This window comes from Petaurus breviceps, unplaced genomic scaffold (assembly GCF_028583685.1).
Source record: "Petaurus breviceps papuanus isolate PSGF00001 unplaced genomic scaffold, PetGlider_PUasm1.0 567, whole genome shotgun sequence".
In the NCBI taxonomy this organism is placed as follows: Eukaryota; Metazoa; Chordata; class Mammalia; order Diprotodontia; family Petauridae; genus Petaurus; species Petaurus breviceps.
In genome coordinates this window covers 4,542,296-4,560,815 of record NW_027186383.1, presented here as the reverse complement: position 1 = coordinate 4,560,815, position 18,520 = coordinate 4,542,296, and the positions used below count along the sequence as shown (strand labels likewise).

General features: G+C 48.4%; 1 protein-coding gene across 4 annotated transcripts in view; it reads right to left on the bottom strand.

Moving 5' to 3' along the window:
- The window catches only part of AGAP1 (ArfGAP with GTPase domain, ankyrin repeat and PH domain 1), a 702,732-nt gene that overhangs the window by 576,609 nt on the left and 107,603 nt on the right, over positions 1-18,520 (bottom strand). The window contains exon 1 of one of the 4 annotated variants that reach the window (XM_069103142.1): positions 11,895-18,490. The exons of the other annotated variants lie outside the window; for them this stretch is intronic. The gene's annotated coding sequence lies outside the window, so the exon portion shown is untranslated. Of the gene's footprint in view, positions 1-11,894; positions 18,491-18,520 lie in introns of those variants that run through there. 4 annotated transcript variants of the gene reach the window in all.

Genomic DNA, 18,520 nt, shown 5'->3' with positions numbered 1-18,520 from the left:
AGAGAGAGAGACAGAGAGAGAGAGACAGAGAGAGACAGAGACAGAGACAGAGAGAGAGAGAGAGGCTGGTTCTCCTTCCCAATCCGATTCAGACATCCTCCAGTATCTGACTCCCAAGTGGGCTATATTTACCTTCTGGAGAACAGCAAGCCCGAAGGAGCTCTATTGTCCATCCTACTACTAAAAACTCAATTGGGCTAATTGCTGTTGTGCCACAGACTGGTCCTCAGAGGTCCCTCCCACACCCCACCCCCCATACACACACTGCAGAGTGACCGGGAGGGTCAGACTTTCTCTGTCGGCTCTCCATTCTTCCCAATGTGACCCTTTCTAAACAGCCCTATTCAGGCCGGGTGTTGTTTTGTGCTATTTTTTTAAACCAGTACAAAGGCAATCTATCGGGGTCCAAGGCCCTCAGCCATGAGCCTTTTGTGCAGTTCTGAAAGAGTGATTAAATTTCGGGAATAGCAAACCTACACTCTCGCCTGGGGGAGGGGAGGGGGGGGGCCCCCCCCCCCCCCGCTCCTGGTATGTGAATGCCCCTTTTTGTTTGCCAGCTGTGTGGAGCACCATTGTGGTGGGGACCAAAGCTGCACGGGGGGGGGGGGGGGGGGGCTGCTGGGAGGTGGGGCTCAGAATGTGGAGGAAGCTGCTAGGATTGAACTGGCTGGGAAAGGATAATTCCAGGAGGTCGGAGCCAAGCATGGGCACAGGGAGCCTTCACAGAGTTAGTACCAGAAGCTAAGGGCTCTAACTGATTATCTAACTGTTATCAAACTTGGCCAAGATTTGGAGAGCTACTTGGGAAGGCCACCTGGAGGCGGTGTTCAACATGAGGGGCAAGATGAGAGGCAGACACCGGGGATGCGAACCAAAGCCTTTGCCAGAGTTACAGTGAGATGATGGGCAAGAAAGCAGACAAAGCAAGGTTTCACCGAGTCATGGCCATCAGCAGATTCCTGCCTGGTCAGGCAGATTTCCATAGTTACTCATTTCAAATCAATTTCAAAATATATAAATGTCAATACTTATTAAAATCTTCCACATAGGGGCCACTAGGTGGCGCAGTGAATAGAGCACTGGTCCCGGAGTCAGGAGGACCTGAGTTCAAATCAAACACTTAAAACACACACACACACACACACACACACACACACACACAAAACTAGGCATGTGACCTTGGGCAAGTCACTTAACCCCAATTGCCCTACCTTCCCCCTCCAAAAAGGAAAAAAATAAAATAAAATAAAAACTTCCACGCATCCATCTGGTATTGCCATGTCCATCTCTACTCACAAGACCCTATAGAGTAAGTACATGAGAGGGTCAAAAGAACATTGGTCACTGCCTTTGAAGGCGGAGGATCTGAATTCAAATCCTAGCCCAGACACTTCCTACCTATGTGACTTTGGACCAATCACTTTACCTTTGTATGCCTCGTTTCCTCAATTATAAAAGAGGTTTGGACTAAATGACTTCTAAATTTCCTTCCAGCTCTAAATCTATTATTCTGTGACATGCTCCTAGGCAACAGAGCTTATCTTCGAGAGATGAATATAACATAAACCCATAAACAAACCAGCAGAGGGAAAACCAGAATATTAATAATTATAATAATTAATAATATTTTTATGAGACACCAACACAAATGCTTCTCACTTCAGTTCTTTCTCTCTTTCTCCCTTCCTTCCTTTCTTCTTCCCTCCCTCTCCTTCCTTCCTTTCTTTCCTCTTTGCCCCTTGGGGACACTGATTTTCTTAAAAATTCAGCTCAAGCTTTCCCTTCCCCATGAAGTTTTTCCTTTCTTCATCAGCAGCATCCCTCCAGCTCCCTTTCAAATCTAGCCTGTATGCATTTCTAATATGGTCTGTATGTGTGTATAGACATTATCTCCTCCATTAGAATGTAAGGCCCTGAAATCTCTCATCCTAAACAAAACCCATCCAGATCCTAATTGCCTAAATCAGGGCCCTTTTCCCAGTTTTTCTGTTCCTTGACTTGTAGAAATCTAGCTGCCACGTCCTCCAACAAGCCTGTCACTCACTCTGGTTAAAAATGGTCTTGTCTTGTCCTCTGGCCAGGAGCCCTCCAAGCCTCTCCTTTACTCCATCATACCCTTTTTTGTTACTGGATCAGACTTCTGTGTTCTCCCTCCCAGAAGCCCCTTAAGGACAGTGACTGTGCTATTTTTCACATGTGATATCCCCAGCCCAGGGCTTTGGCACACAGCAGACATGTTTCTCAAATAGTCATCTAGCCTCCACACCCAGCACAATGCAAAGCTATATCTAGGAAATACGGTGCTTGGTGTGTCCTCAGTGTGGGGAGATGCCATGCAGGACATTTCTGCCCAGGTAGGCTTATGCCAGGAGCCATTCTCCCAGAGTCAGACTTGGATCCTTGTCACATTGACGGTCCCTGTCTCCCCATTCCTGGGAGCAGGCAGAGGGGTAGGAGGTGTGGTAAGCTAGGTCCCAGGAAAGCTATGCCACGGTGAGAAAATCCTCAGGCTACTGTCCCTGCCCCAAGTGAAGGCAGGGCCAGCAGAAGATCCCAGGAGCTCCAAGTGCCTCTTCCCATCTCCATTAGCAAGCAGCCTGAGACAGAGCCCACTCACCTCACCCTAGTTATAACTTCAGCACTGAGCCCTGGACATGATAGGTGTTTAGTAAATGAGGTAAATTATAACCTCGACCCCCAGCACAGTCATAAATATTTACAGAAATCAGCTTTGGATATGGAGTGCTCTGATAATAAGTGGAAAAATTAAAGAAAAAAAAAGTCCAAGGTGACAGATCTGGGGGCCTGGGGGTGGGAGGGAGAGGGAGGAGTGGTGGAAATCAGTCCTAGAGGAAGGGATTGGCTAAGATCATGGTGCTAACAAGTGGCAGAGCCCAGGCTTTTAACTCCCCATCCAGTTCTCCTGGCTCCCTGTACCAGGCTGCCCAAGGGCCTGGCTCTCTCATATCCAAGGACGACTTCTGAGGAGGCTGGTGAAAAGGAAATTCTGCCCAGGACTTAGGGCCAGGGGAGGCTGTGTGACCAGGTGTGGGCTGGACAATGAGGCCACGGAGGGTCTTTCCAGTTCTCACGGTCTGTAACCATGTCACAGAAAACAGAGATTCAGCAGTGGAAAAAAACTCCCTCCTTAAATGTAAGATCTCTGCTGTGGCAGGACATGTCTGTGCTTTAGAACACGCAAAGATCACATGAATGGGATTTTCCTCCTTCCCACTTTCCCATAGACACAAAGGCTCCAACAAAGCCCGAGAATTCCTGGAAATCGCTAAACACTGGGACTTGAAGCTGCATCTTTTTTTATCACATATTGGAAAAATGTTTCTTCCCCCCCTTCTTTGGGACTACATCTCAGAGCATAATGAAATAAAACCCATGGGGATGATTCAATATCTACATCTTCATTTTGTGGGCCACTTTCTAAGAAATGCCTTTCATGCATGAAGTGAGCCAAGCTCTGTGAGACTACAATATGGTAATATGCTCATTTGAAAGTTATTTGAAAACCTAGATAGGAAAACAGAAGAGACTTGAGCATTTGGTTCTCAGCATCCTTGGAGAAGACAGGACTGTAGTTGGAGACTGAGGCAGAGTGGGTAAGTAGAGAGAGCTGTGAATCGGGAGTCAGAGGACCAGAACTTCAGAGCAAAGACTGGATAGGAGAGTTGGACCAGGACCTCAGAAGTCAATCAGTCCAGCTCGTGCGTGAAGGAAGCCCCCAGTTCCATCCCGGCCAAGAGGTTTGATCCGCAGCTCTACTCCGAACACCTGTGTGACCTTGGACAAACCATCTTTCTGGGCTGCACCTTCCTCACCCATAACATGATGGGGCTGGGCCCCCCCCACCCTTGAGGTGCTCTCCAGTATGAAATCTGCTGAGCCTATCCAAGTTAGATAAGGGGGTAACAATTTTTAATCTGCTCGTTACATAACTATTTATCCACGGGATATTTATCTCTTCATCCACCCGTTATATAAGGCACTGATGACTTTCATGGTAAGCCAGAAGGCTTTCTATTTTTTGCAGAGGCGAGGCAGGAGGCTTATTTCAGAGCTCAGACTCCCAGGTTTCAATCCTGCCTGGTATCTTGCTGCCACAAAGAATTTCTTTGCTTTCTGATAACCTGCACAGGATTAGATTCTTCTTTTCAAGGGAAAAAAAAAAACAAAACAAAACAACCCATGACATGTCACTTGTGAGAACATCTGTGGTCAGAAGCACCTCAGCCATAAGCAGCCCTCTTGCTGCATCCCAAGCCAGATGACTTTCAGGTGCAACAAACCCCCACCTGAATGGGGCAGGCCAATGAAACTGCCATCTTTGGGTAGAGAGAAAGGGAGAGTGGCCCTGGACCATCCCAGAGGCAACCCTGCCTTTCATGCCTGGCCTGACTTTAACTGAATTCAGTTCTACAATCATCTTCTAAGCCTAGTAGTATCATGAAATTAGAGGTAGAAAGGTCATCTAATCCAACTCCCTCACTTTACAGATGGGGAAACTGAGACCTAGGGAGGACATGATTAGAAAGGTCACAACAGCCATAAAGTAGCATAGGCAGAATTTGAACCCAGTCCTCTGACTACATCTAGCCCTCTTTCCATTGGCATCTATGCAGCAGGCACTGTGCTGGGGGCTGGGAATCCAAAGGTGTCAGTGAAAGGATTTCTGTCTTCAAGGTTACCTCCTAATGGTATAGGGGAAGGGGCCCCAAAACATGCAGAGAGGGGTAAACATAAAACACCCCCAAGGTAAATGGAGTCACCCGTGCCGAACCAAGGAAGGGAAAGAGGAGAAGATTCCTAGGCAAAGTCACTGTAAGGAAGTCATCCCCCTTGGGATCTAAGGGGAGGAAGTAGCCGCTGGGGGAGAGGGGATGGTGAGCTGGGATTGCCTGGGTCGAGGAGACCTCCTAGTGAGAAAACTCCCTCCAGCCATGAAGACTGCCTCCATCTGTAATGGCCCCAAAACACCTGCCAGGGTCACAGAGGACAGGATGTTCCAGGGTGGGCTGCACCCACGACTTCCTAAGTCTGATGTCAGCTCTCTCTCCCCCCAATCTCATCTTCAGAAAATGTGCAAAACCCAAAACCCAACTTGTTCCGAATGTGAACAGCCATTCGCTTATTTCGAGCTGCTGCTCTCTGTGATCTCTACAATGCCGATTCATGACCCAGGTGCCTCCTTCCACACTTGAGGTCCCTGGTTCCCAGACTCCAGCTCCTCAACCCCCACCTCTCAGCCTCAACAAGGAATGAGAGGAGAGTGTATGGAGGGAGCCCTTCATGACTGAGCCTCTCTCTGCCCCTAGCCTGCTTCCCCATCCTGTAGATGAAGTCTGAGGAAAAAAGAGTGAGTTAATAAAATATTAAAAGCTCTGCAGAGGTCTGCAGAGATTTCCTCAAGCTTTGCCACTGAGAAGGGAAGGGGCTTTAATACCTTCATTCTAAAACCTTTAACACCTCCAGAATTCCAGCACTCACCATGGGAACAGAATAAGGGGATGTACAAATGGCCTGGGTCTAATAGGCACCAAGATCAATGGCAGCCCCAAGGTGAGGCTTCCCAGGCTCGCAGGATCCTAGCTCTATCCTAGCCTGAAGGGAGCTTGGGGGCCATTTAGCCCACCCCCTCCATTTTACAAAGGAGGAAACTGAGGCCCAGAGAAGGGGCATGACAATATCACAGGTCATTGATATGGGAAGTAGAAGGAACCAAAAAGATCAGCCCAGGCTTAGGGCAATGAGGTCACACAGAAAGTAAGTAGCATAAGTGGGATTTGAATTCAGGTCCTGCATCTCCAAGGTTAGTGTTCATTTGACTGTCCCACTGTGCTTCCCTAATGACAGCATTTCACAATTCTATAGGACATTAAGTTTCACTATGAACCTTTACCACAACAGCCTTTAGAAGTAGGGTAGATGGGGTGGCTATGTGCTGCAGTGAATAGAGCACCAGCCCTGGAGTCAGGAGGACCTGAATTCAAATCCAGCCTCAGACACTTAACACTGACTAGCCATGTGACCTTGGGCAAGTCACTTAACCCCAACTGACCTCCAGGAAAAAAAAAGAAATAGGGTAGAGTATTATTAAGCCCATTTTACAGATATGGAAACTAATGCTCAGAGAGGCAATGACTTTTTCAGGGTCCCACAACGAAAAAGCTAAGGTGGTTTTTGAATGTGTGCCTCTCAGCTCAGCTCTGCAATCTTCTCCCCACATCACTCGCCCATCTTTTGCTCTTCCTCTCCCCTCTGCTTTGCCCCTTTATTTTCTGTCCTCCTCCACTCATGCTTTTTGCCTTATTGGGGTCACCTGGGTCTTGCTCAGTCCTGCTGCAGATCCTAGGCTGAAAGACAACTGACCCTCGTCCTCAGCAAGTTGGAGCCGTGAAGGACCCCCTGGGATCATAGCACCCAGCCCCCTCATTCTGCAGCTGTCCTATCTGGGCTCCAATTTCCTGACTAAGCCCTCAAGCCCAGCGAACTAGAGAAGACACCGTCCATTTTTTGCCTCGGAGTTAGGCCCAGGAGTTGACCAAGAATCCCTTTACAACATTTCAGATAACTTCCCCTCAGAGATGGTCCAGTGGTGGGGACTCAGCTGTTCTCCTCAAAAACCATAATGACATTTATAGAGAGCTTTAGGGCTGACAAGATGCACCACCAAGAGACTGTCATTCGAGTCCCACCACAATCCTGGGGGGTGTATGTGCCTCTGACCTGAAGCTTACAGATGAAGAAACTTAGGCCTAGAGAGGGGAAGTGACTTTCCCAGGGGCACAAGGCCAATAAGAAACGGAGGAGGGATTTGAACTGAGATCTTGCTAACTCCAGGTTTAGCATTCTACCACCTAGAGGCCTCGGGTGGACTCAGAAGCATCTCCAACTGAGCGCTCTCAGGGGCCACACTTCAACTAAATCAAAGAAATATAAAGTGCCTACTGTGTGCTGAGTGCTTGATACACAGACATAAACGAGACCAGTAAGACCTCAGTCTCTGGCCTTTGTAAGGAGCTTCAGCTCCCTTCTCCCTCTGCCCCTGGGGCCGCCTTCAGGCTCTGGGGAGCTCTTCCAGAACTGATCCTTCCAGGAAGGGCCCAGACCAGCCACATGGCACTTCCCAGACTTCACCACCACACCCCCTCTACTCCAGCTTCCTTTTAGGTGTGACCCTCCCCTATTAGAATGGAAGCTACTAGAGGGCAGGGACCATCTTTCTTTTCATTGGCATTTGTAACCTCAGCCCAGCATACAGTAAGTGTTAATAAATGCTTATTGACTTTCCCTCAAGGAGTTTACATTCCAGCAGAGGCAGGATAACTAGAATTTCTACTCCTTTCCAGTCCCTCCCCTCCCCAACCTCTGGACTTTACCCCCATGACCTAGAAATCTTCTTTCCCTGGAAGATCTCTCCACCCCATCAGCCTCTCCTCCCTTGGTGAGGTCCTCCCTGAAATTTATCTTGTGGAAGGGTCCAGGCCAGCCCTGCTCCCAACTCTCATCACTCCTGATCCCATACTCTGGAGTAGGGAGCCTTTCCCTCATTCCTTTCCCTATTAGAATGTATGCACCTTGAGGACAGGGACTCGATTTCTTTTTACTTTCAGTACTTAGCATAGTGCCTAGAATTTAATAAACACCCATTTACTTATGACTAAAAGTGTGCTAACACTCCAAAGTAAAGCCCCTCTGGTTATTTGGAGCTGGCCTCCTTGGGGCGGCAGTCTCTGCTCAAGGCATGTGTGTTCCCCCCCCCCCCGCCCCCAACCACCTTTCTCTTGCCCTCTGCTAGAATTTAATAGATCTGGAATCTTCCATGATGGAAACTCTCCCCTGCCCCACAGTTACACAACAGGGGTGTCACCAGACAATTCCCAGAGTCTCCCTGCCTGGAGCATCAAAGATGGTAGGGAGGGTTTTGAGAGAGAGGCTTAGCTGTGCCTGATTATTCCCATACCTGACCTGAATCACTGAGGAAAGCCCATCCCTCAGCAGCCATCCATTGGAGAACCTGCCCAGGTTTGGAGGGACTGGCAGCTGCCTGGCCCCACAGCTAGGAAGTCGGCATGGGGTAATGGGAAGGAAATCTGGATTCAGACCCTTGTCCTGCAGCTTCTGCCCGGGTCATCTTGAGCAAGTCACTTAACCACAATCAAACAATCAACAAGCATTGCTCACCACTAACCAAGTGCCAATCACTGTGCTGGGGTTATCAGTACTAAAAATGAAAAAAAAAAATTATCACTCACCAGAAGTTTACATTCTAATGAGGGGAGACAAGCACCTGTGAAAACAAAGGCCACATAAATGCAAAGCTGATGAAGCAACCACAGACCAAGTCAGTAAAAAGCAGGCAGTCTGAGGGACTCTGGGAAGGCTTCACACAAGGCAGTCCTGGGCTGCATGCAAAGGAAGGAAGGGAAGTATACAGGCAGACATAAGGAGGCAGTGCATTCCAGGCATGGGGACCAGCCCATGGAAAGATGGGAGGTGGAAGGTGGCCATGTATGGGGCCAGTTTGCCCATCTAAATGAATAGGGGGCCAGACTCAATGACCTCTAACATTCCTTCCAACCCTCCACCTACCATCCTATGATCCCTTGATGCCCCCCACTCCTGGGGGCATCTTGTAGCCAATCCATCCTTGAGTCAAGGATAATTCACTGCCTTACGGCCTGTTTCATTGGTCCCTCTGAATCTTCCATAAAACTTTCATTAAGTTCCCAAACTCCTGCAATGAAATGGGACATACAGGATAGGGATGAAGGAGATTTCCAGACAAAGTTATCTGGGAAAATCTGTCCAGGCTTCATGGGGCTTTCACTTGGTCTTGTGCTAATCTTACAGTGGTAACCTTGAAAAAGCCAAGGAGAGGCATTAGAGCAGCCCTTCCCTTGGAGGAAGCTTTGGGGGAAGAAACATAACCCCAAAGAAGAGCCTGTAGGGTCCTTGGAGAGAAGAAGTCTGGACCTTGACAGGCACGGTGATGGAGAGGGCACCCACTCAGCCTTCCCTCACAGTAGCTGCTCACGAGTCCCTTCTGTTTCTCAGACTTTCAAATTTGATCTTTCTGGAGAAACTCTCCAGGTCTCCCCTGCTGAATCTCCCCAAGGCATCTCCACTGCCACAGGTACCCCTGGGAGATTCTGCTGCTGGCTGTGCTCTAGGCAGAAGCACAGCAAGATCTGGGGAGTGGTTATGGAGGGACTCAGCATTAGCTATCTGCCCTTCCCCTAAAGGGACTGGCAAGGGCTGACTAGAGCCCAAGACCTCATCAGGGCACTGGGCCACATGCAAGAGTCAGATTCTCAGGCAGCAGCAGGAGGGGCCAGTCAGAGAGTCCAATGGGTCTACTGATATTAGAATTAGGGGCTAGATACAGGGTCCAGTATCTAGATATGGTAGGGTCTAGTAAATTAGGATCTTAACTCCATATCTACTGGATGCCTAACCTTCCAGACGGTAACTCTGACCATAAACTCCCTATCTAACCCTAATCCCTTCCCTCCCTCCCACCGGTGAGGAGGAAGGGCCCAAGAGCTCACCCTCTGGAATCAACAGTGGCTTCCTCAGGGATGAAATGAGGAGGGGGAGGGGGAAACATGATAATAGTGACCAGGGAAGGAGCACCCAGGAAGACCAAGAGGAAGACATTGTTTTCTAAGTCAACATAAGTTGAAATGAACACAAATCATGCCAGCCCCGTCCTCCACGAAGGGGGTCATGTTCATCAAACTTGGTCCTTAGCTTTCCAAAATGCTAAAGAAAACCAGGCTTGGCACAGTCACTTCCTTGGTGTACCCCAAAGGGAACCACAGGACTCAGTCAGCATGGAGCCTGCCTGCCTGGATGACGACAGAGAGGATACAGCTGCCAGGCCACCAAGTTCCCAATCAGCTTGGTTCAGCACAGGCCTAATTAAACGTGTGTGTGTGTGTGTGTGTGTGAGAGAAATCAGAAATAACAATGCTAATTATAAAAATATTTATATAACATTTTGCATAGTATCTCATTTGATCTCCTTCTTAAAGCCAACTTGAAGGAGCTTGGGTCACTGTGCTCTGAAAGACCAGAATAATATTCAATCAGTCAGTCAATAAGCATTTCTTAAAACACCCACTATGCGCCAGACACCGTACTAAACCCTGGGAATACAATGCAAGTTTAAACACAGCACACATACACTCCTTTAATCAACCCTCCGCGAATCTCAAGGTGCTTGTTGGAAGGGTGAAGCTATAGAGGGGCAATGATCTGGGCCTCCCCTCTTCCTCCCCAGGCCCAGCGAGGCTGTCACAAGCAGCACAGAAGGAAGTGGTCTAGATAACCCCATCACGGACCAATTAAAAAAAAGTCATTCTCCATGACGATCTTTCTCAAACACATTTTTCTAAGGCATTTTCTGCTGCCTTCTTGGAATATATTTTGGACAATAAAAGGCCACTGAATTTCAGAGTTGGAAGGGTCCTTAGCAGGTCTAACCCAGAGGAATGAGTGTCCACCACAACATACCTGACAATGGGCAGCTCCTTCTCCAAGCCCTCAAAGGAAGGAGAGCCTCCCACCTCTGGGGTCAGCCCAGTGCTTGTCCATGGGAAGCTTTCTGGACAGCTGCCTAACTGGCTCTTGGAAACTTCCTTCCTTCCGGCCCAGCCCCCCCGTTGCTCCTGGCCCCGCCCTCTGGGGCCATGTAAGGACGAGCGGAACCCTTCCTCTCCATGACGCTCTTCTTCAACTGGAACATGGCCATCATTTCATTCCCTCCAGACTAAACAGCCCCGTTCCTCCAACCCTTGCTTAGGCGATACAGCCTCAAGGCCCTTTACCACTTGACAGTCTTCCTCTGGACACTCTCAACGTCCTCCCAAAGACATGATACCAGGAAGGAAACACAAGACTGCAGGGAAGGGTGGGGGGGAGGGCAGGGAACAGTGAGACCATCTCCTTCTCACTCCTAGAAGATCTGTCTCGGGGAATGCAGTCACATGGCCCTGCTGACTTATTCGTGTTGCAGGCCACTAAGACCCCCAGATCCTTTTTTGATTAGTGACTGTCCAGTCCTGTAACTTCCATCTCACACTAGTGAAGGTGTTTTTTTTTTTTTTAACATGAGTATAAGACTTGACATTTATCTCTCTTAAATTTCACCTTCTTAGATTCATCCCGATGCTCTGGACTGGGAAAATCTTTGGATCTGACCTCTGTCACCCACCCAGTATTATCTGACACCTACCCCTTCTAGCTATGTGACATCTGAGAATGATAATCATGACATCTGTGCTTTTACCCAAGGCTCCAACAAAAAAAAGTTGAAACAGCAAAGGACCAAGGAAAGTCAGCTAGCGTCTGGGGCACTCCACTGAAGACTTCCTCCTGTGCAAGTGGCCATTGAACCTTTAACAACCACTCTTACTGTGTTACCAGTGTCCAGACTTTCAACTGAGTCCAAATCCATGTAACTAAATTTTCCCCTAGCCCACTTCTTTCTGTCTTTACCTCAAAAATAACATGTGATACTTTATCAAATGCTTGCTAAGGTCCCAGAAGAGAAGGAGACTGCTTCATGCTATGCTTTCCCATACTTTGCACAGTTCCTAGCACACAGTAGGCACTTAATAAATGTTTGCTGATTGATTAAACATGTATATCCAAAAATAAAAAAGAAAGGGAAGAAAAAAACAGCCAACAGATACACTAAGTTTAAAAGTATATGGAATATTCCACACCCTACTACCCCACCTCCACAAGGAAAGGAGAGAGGGAGATGTATTTTCAACACTTCTCCAAATGTGGTCGTTCGTTACAAATCCACACCATTCAGTTTCGGATTTGTCATTGTTTCCCATTTCCACTTCATCTTCCTGTCTGCTGTTTACCTGGTTCTGCTCACTTCGCCCTGCATCTGGTCACCTAACTCTTCTGGCCCAGATTCTCAGGAATGGAAGGCGCAATGCAGCTAAGCCCCAAAGCCTTCTTCGTCCTCAGCTGCTTATTCCAGACACAGCAGAAGACAATGCACACCAGTCTTGGTCGGGCTTCTCATATGTCACAGATTCCTTATTATTCTGTTTTCTCTCTGCTGCTGGCAGCTCCTCTTCTCAGCTCTCAGGGAAAGGTACTCGAAGACAAGAGGAGGCCACTCCCCACCAAGGTTCGGTAGAACAGGTTCTTGCCTCCCAAGAAGGAAATGAAAGGAAATGGAGGACAAGTCCTTTTTCTGAATGGCCAGGCGAGAACTCTCAAATCAAGGAAACCCAAGACTTCAGCAGAGGAAAGCGTTTAAAGAGATTTAAAGGTGCAATCTGATCATTCTTGCTACAATTAGAAGCTACCCAATCTTAATGGACTCTTTAGGCGCAGGGAGCCATCATTATCTTACACTGTCTCCGGAATTTAATTTCTTGATCAAATAATGTGGGACAAAGACTGAGTCATGATATCCAGGAAGATTGTCAGACCAGCTTTGAAAAGAAACCTACAAAACTTTCTTTTAAAAAAAAAATTGCTCTAATTGCTGCTCTGTCTCTGACAAAGATACTTCCCATAAATCCCTCCTCCCACCACCCACCCAAAGTATATTCCCCCCAAAACACCTAGTGAAGGGAGGGGCTGGGACAGGTCAGTCTCCCACTTTCACAGGCCATTGACCCATTGCTGCTTTCTGATAGACTTCATAAATCTCAGCTACTTGGATTATACCCTGAGAGGAGAGGAGCAGCTTCCTGCTTATCAAAGGTCTGTGCTTTAAGATTCTGGTCAGTTTGACATCTTTTCCAGTGGCCAGAAAGAGATATGCACCCCACAATGGGCTCCTCTGATTTCTCTCCGGGGCATTCTTTCATGACTCCCTCTTTTTTTTTTTTTAACTAGCTACTTTTAGTTTAGGAAAGAAAACTACAATTTTCTAAAGGACAGAGTATTAGAGTAAATCCAAGGATCCAAGAATTTAGGGTTGGAAGGGAATGCAGAATCTACCAAGTCCAACCCACCCAATTTTATTAATGGGAAAACAAAGGCCCAGGGAAAGAGACTTATCCAAGGTCACATATGGCTTCCTTTGACTCCAGAGCCAATATTCTTTTCACTGTACCCAAGTTCAAATCCCAACTCAGACAATTACTGGCTGTGAGACTGAGACACCATGCAGATTAGAGAAAGAACACAGGCATGTTGGGATCATGGGACTTTAGTTTAAAATCAAACCCTATCATCACTTAATCCCCCTGGGCCTCAGTCATCTCACCTGTCTAATAAGGGTGCTGGACTAGATGACCTCTAAGGTTCCTTGGACCTCCAGGCACTCTCTCAGCCTCAGTTTCCTCACTTGTAAAATGGCAGGCAAGCACAGCACCTACATCACAGAGCTGGTGAGAAGGACTCACGAGAAAACAAGGGCAACAGCACTCGGTTTCAAGCATGCGAATCGTTGCTTATTCCTCTAAAATGTCTCATCTTTCAACGTGATTTCAAGTTGTCCTCAGACAAGAGACTGAAGGCTCAGGGATAGGCCCAGACTTCAAGAATCCCACTGCATTCTTGGCTCAATGGTAAGAATCCCGGGTTTGGAGTCAGGGGACTCTGGGAAGGGCTGCCCAGGCCTGCCTCACCAGATGGTCAGACTGGTCCAGGATAGACATAAGAGATGAGAATCCCTGCTCTAGGTACAAGCCACAAGCAAGCCAACAAGCATTTATCTTTCTTTTAAAAATTATCATTCATTTGTTTTTAGCATTTTTAAAATTGTGAGCTTCAAATTCTCTTTTTCTCCCTCACCTCCACTCCCAACATCGAATGAGAAGTTGAGTAATGGATCGGTTATACACGTGAAAGCATGTAAAACTTATTCCTGTGTTAGCGCCATGTTGAACCACCCCCAAAAATGAGGAAAAAAGAAAGTGAGAACACCACGCTTCAGTCCGCGGTCCCCCTCCCCCCCGCATCCCTCAGCTGCCTCTCTGCAGGCGGAGGGCGGCATTTCTCGTCCCAGATCCCTCGGAAGGGTCTCCGACCGATGTCCTCACCACAGGGGCCATGTCTCTCTCGGATGCTCATCCACACAGCACTGTGGTTACAGGGAACAGGTTCTGCTAATCCAGTCGGCACCAGTTCATTGAGGTCTGGCCATGTTGTTGCTGCTGTTTCTGAAACACCCCCATAGTCCTGTCTCAGAGCACAAGAGGCTTCCAGCCAGTCACACACACTGCATGTTCAGCCATTCCCCCAGTGATGGGCACCCCCCTCCGTTTCCAGCTCTTGGCCACCGTAAAGAGAGAGAGTGAATGTTTTTGTACGTACAGGCCCCTTTTCTTTGATCTCTCTGAGCAGTGGCATTGCTGGATCAAAGGGTACAGATGGTTTTAGAGGCCTTTGGGCATTGTTTTCACCAAGCATTTACTAAGCACTCAGTGTACCAGCACTTGAGTAACCTGCCTGAAACAAAAGAGAGGCTTGTGTGTCTGGACCCCTGCTGTCTTCATCCATCAGGGCTGGGGGGAGCCTGGATCCCTGAGCTGTCAGGCCCATAAGAGATCTCCTTCCAAGGCCCCCCACTCAGTTCAGCCCTCGTGTAAGGGAAGCCCTCTCCCACCTCTAGGAACTGCCCGATGGCTGGGGACAATCTGTGGCTGGGGAAGATTCCACAGGATCAGAATGAAATAAAGCTGGGGAAGGTGTCTAGGCCCCCAGACCTCTCCCACAGGACCAAGAGTGATGCCCATCATGTCACATCAGTGTCACTTCTAGGATCACAGGCTTAAATCAGAAAAGGCTTAGAGCTCATCTGAAGCTCCTTGTTTATAGAAATCAGCAGAAACTGAAATACACCTGAACTCTGATCAAGGAAGTGACCAACTGGGTCTGCCATAAGGCTTGACAAACTGTAGGTGCTTAATAAATGTTTGTCCAAAACTTTATTTGCATAAAACCACCCAGTAATAAAACATTTAAGAAGAAAACAAAGTCTATCTGCTTCCGTGTAATTTGTTCAGGGAGGTCAGCCCAAGAGGAGCACTGGTCCACCCCCATCGCACATCTCCTCCCGTCTTTTCCACTCTCTACAGCACAGAGCGTGGCTATAGGCACAGATCCTCCCTGGACTGGACCAGAAAGAGCTTGGTCTGTCTCACGTTTCCATCCACATTTGGCTTTGAATGTCCCTCCCAGGATTGCTCATCTCACGTGATTCAAACAAGACAGTCTTATCAGAGACTAATTTTAGCCCAAGTCACAATAGTAGCTGTGGTCTCTAGAACAATGACAATGACAATGAGCTGGGCTGGGCTGGGCAGGGGTCCAGCTGACCCACCTCAGCCACCACTGCATGGACGGTCAAAGATCATTCACTGAGCAGGTATCCCTGGGAGAAGGTGCTGCGAGGCTGTGGGCACCCTCACCGTTCCCCTCTTCTGTGATCTGGCCGAGAGGAGAACAGGAGCTTCTGGAATTCAGCAAAAGCTGAAGTTTGAGAGCCCAGGCTCTAAAAAGGGAAAAGCCAGGACCCCCAGGAGCTAGGATTCCTATTCGGCCTCCGACCAGGCTCAGGGAGGCTGAGCCTAAAAACACAGACAAGTGAATGACAAATGTCAGGAAACACCCACAGGGAGAGTGACCAGCACAACAGCAACAACAAGCATTATATGGCTCGTGTCCTCACCTTTGATCCTCACAACAATCTGGAGGGGTAGGGTTTCTATTATGGCCACTTTACAGTTGAGAAAACTGAGTTTAAGTGACTTGCCTAGGGTCACACAGTCAGTCCATGACTGAGGCAGGATTTGAACTCAGGTCTCCCTAAGCCCAAGTTTAGCACTCTATAAACTCCGCCTAACTAATAACAAACTACAATAATAGCTCAGATTTTTTAAATGATATTTTAACTTTTTAAAAATTGTAAAATTCTCTACAAAGTCAATCGTTTACTATGTGCCTAAACAGGGCATCTGGGTGGCTCAGTGGATAGAATGCCAGGCCTGGAGTCAGGAAGGCTCATTTTCCTGAGTTCAAAGCCAGCCTCAGATACTTGCTAGCTGTATGACCATGGGCAAGTCACTTAACCCTGGCTTAGAAATCTTATGGTGAAATGGAGGGTGGGGAAGCAGACAAAGGGCTCTGGCCCTTTCCACTATAGCTGTGTGAGCCAGCTTCAGTCTCCTCCCTTATAAAATGGGGAGGGGTGATCATTGTGCCCAGCTGACCTCTGGGGGTTGTTGAGAGAGCTAGAGGGGGCAGGGGATGTGGAAGCATGTCAAAAACCTTTGCATATTCACAGATATAAGGTCATAAGTAATAAAAACAATAAAGCTAACAGTGACTGAAAATTGGGAGCTTGAAACAAAGGAGTTATCATGGAATTAGCCCTGAATCTGGCAGTCCCATCTGCCTCTCTGGGCCTCAGTCTCCCCATCTATAAGATCCCTCTCTGAGGCTCCTTTCAGCTCCAAGCTGATGATTTGAACACTGTCTTGCTGACATAGAAGAATCATGGAAGTCTGAGTAGGAGAGCTAATTAAGGACAAGAGATCCCAGAATCTTCTGGACTAGAGCAAGGAGCCCCCCACTTCCCTCAACCCCTGCTCAGGCCAGCCCAGAGTGGGACTAAAGGAAAATCATAACACCAGGTCACTCCTAGCAGGTGACCTTCATTAACAACTTGTGAGGCAGGTATAGCTAAGCGTCTAAAAATCCCTGCTCTTCCTACCAAGAGGACAGTGGGAGCCATGGAGAGTGCCGAGCCAGTCGAATGTAGTCTAAGCCTACAGCTAAGCCTTGCCAGCAGCATGACCTTTGGCCACTTCATTTCCCTTAGCCTCTGTTTTCTCATCTCTAAAATGGGAATAATAATACACCTAACTGGCAAGGTCACAGGAGGATCCAATGTCTTAACGTATATAAAGCATTTTGCAAATGTTTTATATATGACTGTCTCCACTTCACAGCTGAAAAGATGAGGGCCACATAGTAGGCCTCAAAGGCAGAATCTGAACCTGCTTCCTCCTGGGTCTAAGACCAGGGGTCTCTCCCCTACTCCCCACTGGCATTTGCTTCTCAAAAAGCTCAAGCTCTTTGCACTCTGACCTTGTTTCCAGGACATAATGCAGACTCCTCTGGGTCTCTATGCCTCTGCCTCCATGCCCTAGCTCTGCACCACACTGGGAGTACCTCTTCCCCTCTGCTGCTTGGAATCCCCCACTTTCTTCAGGGCTCAGCTCAAGGGCTACCTCTTGAAGACCTTCTCTGACCCACCCTACAGGCGGAAGAGGTGGGGTGGGGCTCCAAAGAAGCCTAGTTAAGAAAGGGTTTCCCTCCACCCTCCTCACATTTCATCACCAGGCTCCTAGAAGGAAAGGGGTCCAGAATTACTTCCTCGGCCACAAGGACTGGCCCTTGGCCAAGGGGGTTGACTTCCGGCTTCTGCTCTTCATACCTGGTCCCCCACCGCAGCCAGGCGACGTGTCCTCCTCCCCTGGAGTCCTCAACATTCTCTGGCTCAGAACAATAGCCTCAGCGGTTTGGCTCAGCTCCAGGAGGCCCGTGACCATCTGCTCACTGTTTAAATCCCACAAGTCTGATGGCTCCCGGGGAGGTGGCTCCCCAGGAAGGCAGCTCCCCCTCCCAAGGGCTCCTGCTTTGTTTTCCAGTCCTGCCACACAGCTGGATTCACCTCGATGACCTTGGGGCTCCCTTGCCACTTGAAGATGTCAGGGTTCAAGAAACATAAAGCTGAGCTCAAGGATTCCCTTTGACAGGAAAGCTTGGCTCCCCACCTCTGCCGACCCCCCTTTTCCCATAGACTGTGCTCATTTTCTACACAGCCTGCAGCAGCAGATAGCTGGCTATCTGTCCATCTGATTAGAACATAAGCTCCTTGAGGGCAGGCACAGCTTCTCTTTGGTCTTTGTCTGGCAAGCCTGGAAAGCTCCCTCTCATTGCCCCCAAGCCTGGCTTCTCAGATCTCCGCTCACATCCATCCATCCCACCTTGTGCCAAAAGCCCCTGCTGGTCCCCTCAATGAGATGAGGCTTCTTTGGGAGAGTACCACCCCCCCCTTGTGCCCTACCTATACCTTGTAGTCTATTCCCTTTCACGCCAGGCCTCCCGGTTAAAGTGTCAGCGCCCTGAGGACAGGGATTGTTTGCCTTGTTTAATTTGATTTAGCTTAGCAAAGAGCTTCATAAATGCTTGTGGAGAAAGAGCCCACTATGGCAGGGGTTCACAAAAAACAAGGGCCACTGGGCCATGGGGCTACAGGCGCCCTTCCTTGTAGGATGGGAAGAACGGCTTGAGGCTTAGGTCATTGGTGAAGGACACAGGGAGCCAGAATGACAGAATGTTAGTGCAGGGAGAATCTTAGCAGTTACCTCGTCCAGCTCAGAACCAAAGGATCCCCTACAACCACCCAGCCTCTCCGTGAACGCTTTCAGCCAACGGGGAACTCACTACTTTTCTTTCTTTCTTTCTCTTTCTTTCTTTCTTTCTTTCTTTCTTTCTTTCTTTCTTTCTTTCT